At 33.8% G+C, this 12,560-nt stretch overlaps 1 long non-coding RNA gene across 2 annotated transcripts in view; it reads right to left on the bottom strand.

The window, feature by feature from the left end:
* LOC102164767 overlaps window positions 1-12,560 on the bottom strand; it is a 441,908-nt gene that overhangs the window by 377,655 nt on the left and 51,693 nt on the right. For both annotated transcript variants that reach the window (XR_002336025.1, XR_002336023.1), the window contains one exon: window positions 1,250-1,350. This is a non-coding gene — a long non-coding RNA (uncharacterized LOC102164767). The remainder of the gene's footprint in view (window positions 1-1,249; window positions 1,351-12,560) is intronic.

Raw genomic sequence — 12,560 nt, 5'->3', positions numbered from 1 at the left:
ACATGTATGTGTAACTGGGCCACCATGCAGTACAGTAGGAAAAAAAAAATAAAAGGTTAAAAAAAAAAGTGATCTTTTAAAGAGTAATTTAAGGATATTTACCAGGATAGAAGTTTAGTCACAAAGAACTGAGATGTGAGTGTGCAGTAAGTGTAGAGAGCAAGAAATCTAGCACTGAAATAGGGAGATAGTGGAGTTTGATAGGTTACTGGAGTAGAATGAAGAACATCTTACACATCAAATGCCCCTTTTTAATGATTAGGGAAACTAGAAAACTGCTGTGTGTTAAAAGAATCATTTCACATTTGTGGTACAAGTGGTTCAATGGGTCACTGACTCAGAGACGAAAGCTGACACAACTGAATAGCAATTTGTGCTCACTGATGCATCACTAAAAAATGACCTAAATTAGATAGCCCTTGTAAAAAGTAATTACATACATGAAATTAAAGAAAGTGAAATGTTAAAATACTAGATGGAAATCAAAAAGAATTACACTAATCTTGTAGAAAATAATACTTTCATTTGTTTGAGAAATATTAGTATTTACAATACTTACACTGCACCATTTCCTAGTACAGATTCATAATTTATAATAATACGGAAAAATACACATATTCTTATAAAGAGACCCAGGATGATACCTTTTAAAACTTAAAAAAAATGGTAAAGGCTTGATATTATTTTTCTTTTCCCAGGACATTAATAATATTATAACAAAGTGTAGTACGTTACAGTAACATCATTCACAGCATGTCTGGCTAAGAGTCACTGTTGGTGCACTCCTGAGTAGATTTATATAACTGATATTCTGATTGAAGATTCTAAATAAGTTGGCAACATTATTTGAGCTTCAAAAGAACTAAACGTACTAGAATATAAGATAGGGAAGTGGTATATTTTGTAACATTTCAATTGATATGGCCCTTAAAGATGGAAGGTAAATTTATTATTTATTAATATTTATAACCTCATTTTCCTAATGCACAAGTACTTTTTTCATTCAGTGTTAGTTACCATGTAATTAAAGCACAGTAATCTAGTCTAATACACTGAAAGAAATTTTTGACAAAAATCATACATTTTTAAGATAGTATTCAAATATAAACATAAATAAAACACATCACATAGTAGTTGAGGTTGAGGTGAAGGGATAGGGTATATACACACACTCACCCTTTGTCAATGTGTGGTCCTATGACCAACTTATAACCAATGGAATGAGAGTAGAAATTAAATATACACTCACTTGAGGGCCTCTCTTGCCCACAGGAAATTGTTTCTTTGGGCCTTCTATCATTCCAAATATGAGGTCATCTAATTCTGATTATGCTGAAGAACACAATTATCCTGGAACAACAATAAGAAAGAAGAAACATGGGTCCCTAAATGATCTCATCAAACAGCATTGCTTTGGTATCCTAGGTTAATCGGATTGTGACAGAAGAGGGAGAAACAATTATCTATCTTATTTAAGCCACTGCACTCCTCTTAACCAGATCAGAACTCTAAAGGAACATGTAAGAAAGGTATTTGCTTTGTCAATTACCAAAAATAATACATGATATTCACATGCAGGGTAAAACTTATGTACCACCACCTAACTCCAAGAAAGCATAACTAGAAACTATTATTGACTGTGAAAAATGAATCACCTTTTTGGAAAAGACTAAAAATTATTAAATAGTAAAAACCATCTAAAATTCTCCATTTTCCCTTTTAACTGTATAAATTAGAAAAAGAAATTTCTTCTGCCTATTCCTTCAAGTATGTACTCCATAGATACCCACACTTAGCAGTTTGGTACCTTCCCTCACCCAAACCACAGAAATACATTTCCATTAAAAAACATCTGTATCTGTACATAATACATTTACAAAATGTAATGATATAACATTCAACAACTTCTTTGCATTCATAAAAATACCAAAAACTGATTCCTAATCCAGTAAAGATCTACATTAAAATTTTTTGGAAATGCTTAGTATTTGATTCCTCTGCTACAGAGTCATTTACCATGGTTACTTAAATTGTCGCCAACATTTTACTACTATTATGTTTCAATAAATGGTAAATAGCTATATAGAGAGAGAGTACAAGAGAGTCTTTATGCACTAATGCTATTCTTTCTGTAGCTAGACTCCTTTAAGTATCATTATCCTGCCATGAAACAAGCACAATTCATTCTAAAAGACTGCCTCAAAAATGTTGGAACCAAGTTACAGGAACATAAATAATATATTTGAATGTATATCCCTCATTTTTCTACCATAAAATGTTAGGTCTTCACCTTCAGAATGTAATTAACTAAAAAGTCCTTACCAGGGCAAGATCAGATATACACACAGAGTATTCATAAATTAAAAAGTATAAGGAAAATAATTTAAATATACAAGTTCACTATGATAAAATTACTAACAATTGGTGTAGGCTGCTATATATATACATGTATTCATATATACATATATATACACACATATATATATGTATGTGTATATGTTTTGGGTATATATTTCCCATCAAAAAGCAAACAATAATTACTTTTCCCTTTTAAACTTTTCAGAAGACATTTGGTGTAAATATTCTCCTTTTGTTCATATTGTTCCCTCTAGAAGCATCAGATGGTGTAATTTGGAGTTAAACCATCACAGTAATTGAAATATGATTATATCCAAATTGCTTTCACAATTACCACGGCTTGAATTCAATTATTTTGGTTAACATGAGTGGGGGGCACAACCACAAAAATAAATAACATATTCCCTGCTGTTCATGGCTCTGAACCAAATACTACACAGGCATGAAACTAACACAAAGGACATTAACTCTCAAAGATTCACATTTGGAATTCTGCATAAAAAAATAACATAAGATGAAGAAGTTTGTGCCATGTATTAGATTCCAGATATAACTGATATCATATGGTATTTGTCTTTCTCTGACTTACTTCACTTAATATGAGTCATTATTTAAATAAAATAAATTTTAAAAAAGATGAAGTTGATCTTGACTGAAACTAACTTAATTCTTTGAAGTATTTCTCTTTTCTTTTTCTACTTTCTATCTCTTTATTTGTGGGGGTGGAGAAGCCAAGTGCTTCTTTTTAGAAAGAGTCAAAGAGAAATAGCTAGAAAACACAATCCAGTACAGTAATTGAGAAACCTGAAGTGATGTAAAGCGAATGAGGCTTTAAAAGAGGAAACTTAGGGAACTTGATTTTCCCAGGATTTGAATTACTAAAATGGAAAAACCCATATGGAAAAGAGACCACTGAGTATGTGTGTAATAAAAAGGAAATACACAATGTATATCACAGGAGAAACCAGAACAACAATAAATATCCCATGAAATGCAGGCTTTTCCATTTAAACATCAGAAGTGTTTTTACCAAGTGACAAATTCTTTAAAGATGGAAGCAAATCATGAATAGAGAGTATTGTTCAATTTAAAAATGTATAAGATCTGTGATTCCTTGCCCCAAAGTAATAGAGTACAGAACAACACCAAATTACCATTCCACCCTCATGCTATGCCTGAGGAGTACATTACTGGTAGGAAGACAGGTTTCAAAGATATCAGAAAAACATATAGAGCAAATACACATACAGAATTTCCAGTTGGACTTGTTTAATTAGATGCGGGTAACAGCAGCAAACAATGGTAAAGCATGGAAACAGAGTGTTAATGAGATTCAAATAAACCAGATATCACTGTTGGGCTACAGATAAAAGATAAGCCGCAGTATATCTGCATTTTAATAGGCTTGATCACAGTTTTGATGAATGTGCCAAAGGGACTGTTCTTTGCTCTGTTTTCACAGTGAGTGAAAAGGCAACAAAAGAGCAGTTTTGATTCTCACACTTCCTGACAGATGAGTCACATGGGATTAATACTGGAATTCATTAAAGCTAGAATTCTAGCTAAGGATCATATTTCACTTGATATATGTATTATCATTTTATAAATGCAATACTTAAGAGCCTGGTTAGCTAATTAACTGATTTTGACAACTGGGAAGAATCTGAATATATGAGTGTGTGTGTATTGTGTTTGTGTGATATGCATAAATGTATATATAGAACATAGAGAAACACACAATGCATGTCACTTTTCCAAGGAAAATTCTCTGAACAATACACAACAAAACATCAATTTTGTTGTCACTGAATAAAAGCTTCAGCTACCAAATACAGAGTAATTCTCATTATCTAACCATACATGAGCCAAGTTGCTAGAATCACAAGGTTCATTAAGAAGAAAAATTGTTTAATTAGGCAAATATTTACCAATGAATTAACTACTTAAAAATGAGTCTCCAACTAAATATTCATCACTTAGCATTAGAATTTTTTCCAGTTGGATGTTGCCTGTCAATCTTACTGAATCTCAGATGTGCAGGATATTTGACGTTACAGTGCAAATATAAAGGAAAATGAGGCCAATTTTACATTACAGATCCTGAGAGAGATGAAAGATTTCTTGAGGCTGATGAAATTGTTGTTGGAGAACTGCCCAAATTATCTATAAAGCATTGATAAAGGAATCTTTTTGAGAATTAAAATGGGTAAATAGTTGAAGAAGTTAATTTGACAACAATGTTCAATACTTCACAACACAATGGTTTGAGGAACAGAAGATCTAAGACCTTTGAAAAGTGTCAAAGATCCTGATATGCTTTTCTAAATAACATTTTTCTGAATGTGCTATAGAAGTGAATATGAAATGAGATGTTTTATCACACCATCACATAAAAGCTTTGGAAACAAAATTTAATCACTAACCTAATCCTTTATTCATGTTTTATTTGTTCTAATTAGATCATATCAAATCTAATTTTTGCTCAACACATACACAAGTCATTTCTATAAATTAAGGTATATTTTTTGTTTTTATTTACTTAAAGTATAGGTAATTTACAATGCTGTGCCAATTTCTGCTGTATAGCAAAGTGACCCAGGCATGTGTGTGTGTGTATATATTTGTGATAAATGTGATAATTTCTGCTGTAAGTGAAGTGATTCAGTTATACATATACACACATCCATTCTTTTGCAGATTCTTTTCCCATATAGATTATCACAGAATATTGGATAGTTACCTGTCCTATACAGAAGGTCCCCATTGGCCAAACCATTCCATATACCACAGTGTGTGTATGTCAATCCCAAACACCCAGTCCACCCCTCCCCTCAACCTGTCTTCTTTTGTAACCACAAGCTTATTTTCAAAATCTGTGAATCTGTTTCTGTGTTCAGGACATATCTGTTTATATGTTTAAATCATTGTCTGAATTTATCTGATTGACTTCTTTAGGTAAAGATGTCAGCCATTTTGTCAGGCTGGGAGTGAATAAGACACAGTTACCCTACAGAAGGTCACAACATATTGGAAAAGATATTCATGACAACCTTAATAATATGCCATTGTGAGAGGCAGAATAAAACTTGTAAATCCAAAAGTGAAATGAAAGTGGGTAACATGGTATCTTGGAGCACAGAAGACCACATAGACAGAGACACTATCTGATATAGAAGCATATTAAGTTGTTGAAAAAAGTTGAAATAGATAATCAACTTTTTCACTGTGAATATTCATTTCACAGGGATATGAATATATGTGATTATGTACTTATGTATTAGTTTACATCATCTAGGCTTTGTCATATTTTAAGCCTCTCTTTACATGTATAATTTACCACTAACAATATCCCACATTATTGTATCAGCTTGGAGAATTTAAAAGGTTAGAGTATAATAAAAAGTAAAAAATATAAAAATGTTAAAAATTTTAGGTATGGACAGCTGCTTTGAAAAATCTAATGTTAAGCAATGGAAAATCCTGTTTTAGACAGAAATACAGTGGCTGATTTTAAGGCTGAACACATGAAACAAAACAAAAACAATGAAATCTAAGGAAAGAGACATCTAGCAGCAAGAGTTAACACATGCTTGAAATGTTTCATGGAATGTTAGTTCTAAGCCCAGAGCTTGCTTCATGATGTCTGACCTATTCACATAGGGCCCCATGCTTAGAGGGGCCCTATGCTTGGTTTAGGACTCTACTGCCTATGTTTTGAAATTCTTTCTCATTTTAAACAACATGGCATCATTTTGCACTGGGCCCTGTAATTATGAATATGGCAAAAGCCATTACAATGTTTTCAAAGAAATCAGTGACCAAAGTAAAATAGCGGTAATTCTTAAGAATTAGGTTAACAACTTTAAAGTTTATGTTTAAAAGTACTGCAAGCTTCCTAAGCTTCTTCACATGGTTGTTCTAGATGAAACTGGGGATGTTTTCAAAGTTCTCATTCCTTTTCAAGCAGAGGTACAACAGAATATATAAGGGTCACAAAAACACAAAAGACCTGCTCATTTACTTGAGGTATTCCTTGGTCCCCGTATACGTCTACAAACAAAATTCTAAAAAAATTTTGATTTTGGGACTTTTTATATCTTTTTTTTTTTGGACCAGAGTTTATGTGTTGGCTTCTTAGGGCTACTGCATTGATATTGGAATTAACTGCCATTACATACATGTACATTATTTTCATTTGGCTTAACTACTAGGGTAATTTTTATTAGCTGTCTTTTCTATTCTAGCTCTTCTTCTATTTTAAAAATCTGTATTATAGTTGATTTACAATGTTCTATCAATTACCACTATATAGCAAAATGACCCAGTTATACATACATACATTAATATCTTCCATCATGTTCAATCACAAGTGACTAGATATAGTTCACTGTGCCATACAGCAGATTATCATCACTTATCTACTCCAAATGCCATATTTTGCATCTGCTAACCCCACACTCCCAATCCGTCCCACTCCCTCCCCATTTCCCTTGATAACCACAAGTCTGTTCTCTATGTCCATGAGTTTGTTTATTTTCACTAGACAGTTTCATTTGTGCCATAGTATCTTAAAAGAGCTTTTATTTTTGAGGGCTATATCTTAACACATTACCCCACAAAAATTTAAACTGAGGAAATTTAAAATACGTTTGTTCATGTAATAGCAAAAATGCATTGTATGTTATATATATATATAATATATGTTATATTTCATGAAAAAAATATATTTTTAAACTGAAAATGGGATTTCCGGTTACTGCTACAGAATGTAGAGCTAGAAAGAGTGTCACTCACACCCTCAATAATAATAGCAACAATAAAAGCTAAATTGAAATAATAACATTTTAAACAACCAATTATAGAGCAGCATAACCAACTGGTCCTGAATCTAAGAAAAGACTAGTGGATGTAAAGAAAAAGGTGACATGGGTACTCACTGGGGTAAACATAACTACACACCAGTAAGACGTCTGTAAAATTCACGTTTCAGAAAATACTATAAAGTTCTTTGGGGCTGCAGGAATTGGAGAGACAGACACCTCCTTGTAGGCTCTCTCTCTCTGTGGACACCATGGACACATATAAGATTTTAGGAATAGCCCTACAAAAATTTTTGTTTTGGCAACCAGGGAAAGGGAAAGAGAAGCTAAGAAGGATGGACACAAATCTGGCTGATCCCTTTCACTATGGCTATTACCGTACAGAGGAATTAGTAAGCTGGGAGAAGGGCGCTGGTGAAAATTCAAAGAAGCTTGGGAAAGGAAACAAAATAAAACAATAATCCTAGAGAAAGGGAAAGAGAATGCATAGTGCCCAAAACTATAGCATGGCAAGGGGCCGAACTGTAAAAGTCCCACTCAAGCTCCAGAGTCACTGTGACTGCAGAAGATTGAAGCTTCAGAAAAAAATAGAGAATATCCTCTCTCTTCCCCCATCCCCACTACTCTATTCCACCAAGCTACCAAGTTTCTTAATAAGTGGCTCCTGGGAGAGTGATCAGGAATAAATAAACACAAAGAGATTTAACTCAACTGACAGGCTTAAAGCTGAGAGCCTAACAGACATTATTCTGGCAAACTACCCACTACTATACAAAACAGACACATTATTCTGCCAAACTACCCCCTACTATAAACAAGATACAGGTAAAGTTGCAGGATTTAACGTGTATGGTGCACAGAGCTGAAGCACAATCTCAAACTCAGACCAACTACTACCTGGATTACTCAAACCCAGCATTAAGGCCTAGTAGAAAAAAAAGTCATGTCCGTTCTTCATAGAAAGTCTATTTGCCTAGGAGTTCCCTTTATGGCTCAGTGATAACAAACCCAACTAGTATCCATGAGTATGCACGTTCAATTCCTTGCCTCACTCAGTGCATTAAGGATTAGGCATTGCTGTGAGTTGTGGTGCAGGTTGCAGACATGGCTTAGATTCTGCATTGGTGTGGCTGTGGCATAGGCTGGTATCTGCAGCTCAATTCAACCCCTAGTCTGGGAACTTCCATATGCCATAAGTGCGACCCTAAAAAGCAAGGAAGGAAGGAGAAAGGGAGGGAGGGAAAGAAAGGGGGGAGGGATGAAAGAAAGGAAGGAAAGGACAGAGGGAGGAAGGGAGGAAGGAGGGCAGGAAGGAAGGAAGGAAGGAAGGAGAAAGAAAGAAAGAAAGAAAGAAAGAAAGAAAGAAAGAAAGAAAGAAAGAAAGAAAGAAAGAAAGAAAGAAGGAAGGAAGGAAGGAAGGAAGGAAGGAAGGAAGGAAGGAAGGAAGGAAGGAAAGAAAGAAAAGAAAAGAAAAGAAAAGAAAAGAAAAGAAGAGAGAGAAAGAAAGAGAGAAAGAAAGGGAAAGAAAGAAAAAGAAATAAAGGGAGGGAAGGAAAGAATGAAGGAAAGGAGAAAGAAAGAGGGAGGGAGGGAGGGAAGGAAAGAAGGAAAAAATCTATTTACCTAACTTTCTATTATCCTACTAAAATTTCACCTTTCAATAAAAACTATAAAAAATATTTAAATGCATAGTACAAATCATACTACAAAGATATAAAGCAATCATCACTACCACATTCAGATATGAGAGATACTGGAGCTCTGAAAAACAAATTAAAATACCTACCTTTTTAAGAAATCTAATGGCAAATAAAATCAGATGAAAGATGAAACCTATAAGAAAAGTTCAAACATAAATGCTAACAATAAAAGCCAGAGTAACAGAAATAAATAATACCTTTGGTAGACTTTTCAGAAGACTCAAAACAGCCAAAAGAAGAATTAAAGAGGATGGAAATTAGTCTTCTGAAATAAAAGCAAACAATGACAGAAAGAAGGAAAAGAAGAGTGAAAGAACAAAGGATAGAGCATCCAAGAGCTGTGGTACACTACTATTATGTAATACATTATCACAAATATAGTGGCTTAAAATTACCAAAATTTATTTTCATATAGTTTCATTGGCTCTGTAACCTAGTTCAGCATAATTGAACTCTCTGCTCAGGGTCTCACACTGCTGAAATCACTATCTTGATCAGGGCTGCTGTCTCACTGGAGGATTCTTATCCTCTTCTAACACATTCACATTATCAAAAGACTTCAGTCCCTTGATGTCACAGGACTGAGGTCCTCATTTTTCTTGATGTCTGTTGATCAGAGGCTATCCTCAGCTCCTCCATCATTCCCTGCTACAAGGCCCTCTTTACAGCAAAGTAGCTTTTTCCTTAAAGGCCATAAAAAGCATATCTTGGCAACTCTGACTCTACCTCCATTTATGATTTCTGGAACAAATTTAAAGGGCTCATGAAATTAGGTCTGGCCCATTCAGATAATCTCCTTGGTAAATCACAGATATGATCAGTAACCTCAATTACATCTGTAAAATTCCTTTTCCATGTCACAGAGCATAATCCCTAGAAGATACCACTTATATCCATAGGTCCTACCCACACTCAAATAGAAAGAATTCTCTGAACTGTGCATATACTCCAGGTGGTGGGAATCAAAAAGTCACATTTCTTAGTATCTCCACTGACCTCATTATAGTCTTTCAATATTAGCTTAGATGGAGGGAAAAAGTTTTCCAAAACTCTAATTTTACCCTGATGATTCAAATTTTATCTTAAAATAAATATTACCAGTTTACTTCTTTGAAGTTGCAGACCCAACTTGTTCTTCTGCAAGAAAATATCTGTCAGATATCAAGTTTGCATAGTTCATCAGTTGCTCTTTCAAGTAAAATGGTGTTACAAAAAACAGACTATTTTGGCTTGCAACTCAATCAACTGATATGTTTTCCTCTGAGAACCACCATACTTCAGTTAGCAGAAGTGCTAAATTCATACATTCTTTTTTGTCACACACACATACAGATACGCATATATATAAACATTAAGAGATTATGAGCATTATTCTAAATCTTTAGACCAAGCATGTAGACCTGAAATCACTGGAGGGCTGCTGCATATTTATAGAGTCTGAAAAAAATCTATGTGTCCATTATACATTTCTTGGAAATTGAATAAATTGTGCAGATAAGTACCATTATTTTAAAAATACAATTTATCATTTGTAGATATACTTTAATTTCTTAGTTAAGGAAAATTACTATGAATTAAGCCATAAGCTGCCTTTGATTGTAAGACAAAGCCCATGTTCACTCAAAGATGTTAAAAAGTGGGAAAATGTTTATTTCGAAATTGACAAATGCAGTATAATATTGCTGCTCTGCATATGGCAACAAATGAATAAATGGTATTAACTGATCTCGATATTACACCTTATAAATATCCTTACATTCATGCTAAATATTTATCAGTGAATCAACTGATTCACTGTGGAAATCCTCATAATCTCTTCTGAGGATAATTTAACAAGTTTGGGTATTGTACAATAACTTTCAAATTTTTATCATTTTGGGTAACATATGTTTGCAATTTTAAAATCCTTTTATTAAATAAAAAATGAATAAATTCAAAACTAAAAAAAAAATTCAAAAATGAAATCCTTTCATGTGTGTGGCAATTTCTGAATTTGAATTTTTGGAGAAGTGCTTTAATCCTAATTGTTTCATTTATTTACTCTCATCTTACATCTAATTTATAGTGAAAGTGCTATGGTTCTAGAACCCTTCCCAAAGATAATATTAACTCACTCTGATTTATAAATATGTATTTAATAATCCACTTAAAGTTGTTTAGTTAGGCACAAAATTGAAATAATTTTAAAATTAATGCTTACAGTGAAAGTTCATTTTAACTTATTATCTTCTTGTAAATAAAATTAGAAGGTATACACTTGATTCGCAAGCCAAGTGCTAAGTTTGAGTTTAAAATATACATAAATAAAATGGCATTATAATGTCTTTAATGCATCTAAATTAAATTTAACTAGAAATTGAAAGTGAATCCTTATATTTTGGAGGGCTCTGTTTTCATCTTTTATCATTCAAAATGAAAGAATTCTTATTCTTCCATGAATTACAAAAGTATACACATTTTTCTATTATTGCTTTTATTGGACTGGCACCATCACACCACCTTCTGCAGGTTACCCACAGGGGCTTTCTTGGCTACCTGGATCCAGGAACCAAGCACATGTCAGCCCTTCTTAGAGGTTTCCTATTTACCATCATCCTTTATACCCTCAGAATATACCTGCTCTGATTTGACCCCTAGCCTGGGAACCTCCATATGCTGACGGTGCAGCTCCAAAAAGCAAAAAAAAAAAAAAAAAAAAAAAAAAAAAAAAAAAAAAATCCAGGAGCAGTGGAAAAACAGATCAGCTTAATTCCAACTGATATACCTGCATGTAAACATAAACCATAGAAAAGGGAGATTTACTTCCCCACCCCAGTAGGAAACACAAATATTTATTTTGCACCAGGCTCTACAAATTATGCCTTGAGAATACACGTTACCTTTTCATATGTCCATTATCTTGATTGTGACACTGCTTCATGAGTGTATTCCTATCAAAACTTACCAAAGTATAGACTCTTTCAATATGTGCATATTATTGTGTAGCAAATAAATTTCAATAAAGCTGTTAAACAAAATCCAGGAGCAGGAGTTCCCATCGTGGCACAGTGGAAATGAATCCAACCAGGAACCATGAGGTTGGAGGTTCATTCCCTGACTTAGCTCAATGGGTTGAGGATCTGACACTGCTGTGAGCTATGGTGTAGGTCGCAGACGTTGCTCGGATCTGGCGTTGCTATGGCTGTGGTGTAGGCCAGCACATGTGGCTCTGATTTGACCCCTAGCCTGGGAACCTCCATATGCTGATGGTGCGGCTCCAAAAAGCAAAAAAAAAAAAAAAAAAAAAAAAAAAAATCCAGGAGCAGTGGAAAAACAGATCAGCTTAATTCCAACTGATATACCTGCATGTAAACATCTGGTTTTACATGTAATTTAGATTAAAGAAATACTGTCTTTATACCCTCAGAAGGAAAAAAAAATGGCAATACTTTATCAATAAAGATGGACTTTGCAGTTATCAAATACATAACACAGGAAAAATTTTTTCCATATTATATTCACATATGAAAATGATAAATTTATAAGACTAGTTTGTGCTTGGATCAGGCAACACTATAAAGCCACATGTGGGGTTCTTTCAAATCACTGCAAAACATTTTCTGGCTGGAATCTTGGTTAGATTAAAAAACAGGGAGGGACGGACTGGAGGATTTCAGATTGGCACATGCACACCGAGGTATAT

The sequence above is a fragment of the Sus scrofa genome, chromosome 1, assembly GCF_000003025.6.
Source record: "Sus scrofa isolate TJ Tabasco breed Duroc chromosome 1, Sscrofa11.1, whole genome shotgun sequence".
Classification (NCBI taxonomy): domain Eukaryota; kingdom Metazoa; phylum Chordata; class Mammalia; order Artiodactyla; family Suidae; genus Sus; species Sus scrofa.
Note: the sequence above shows the minus strand (reverse complement) of the source record. Positions and strands in the feature narration are given on the sequence as shown.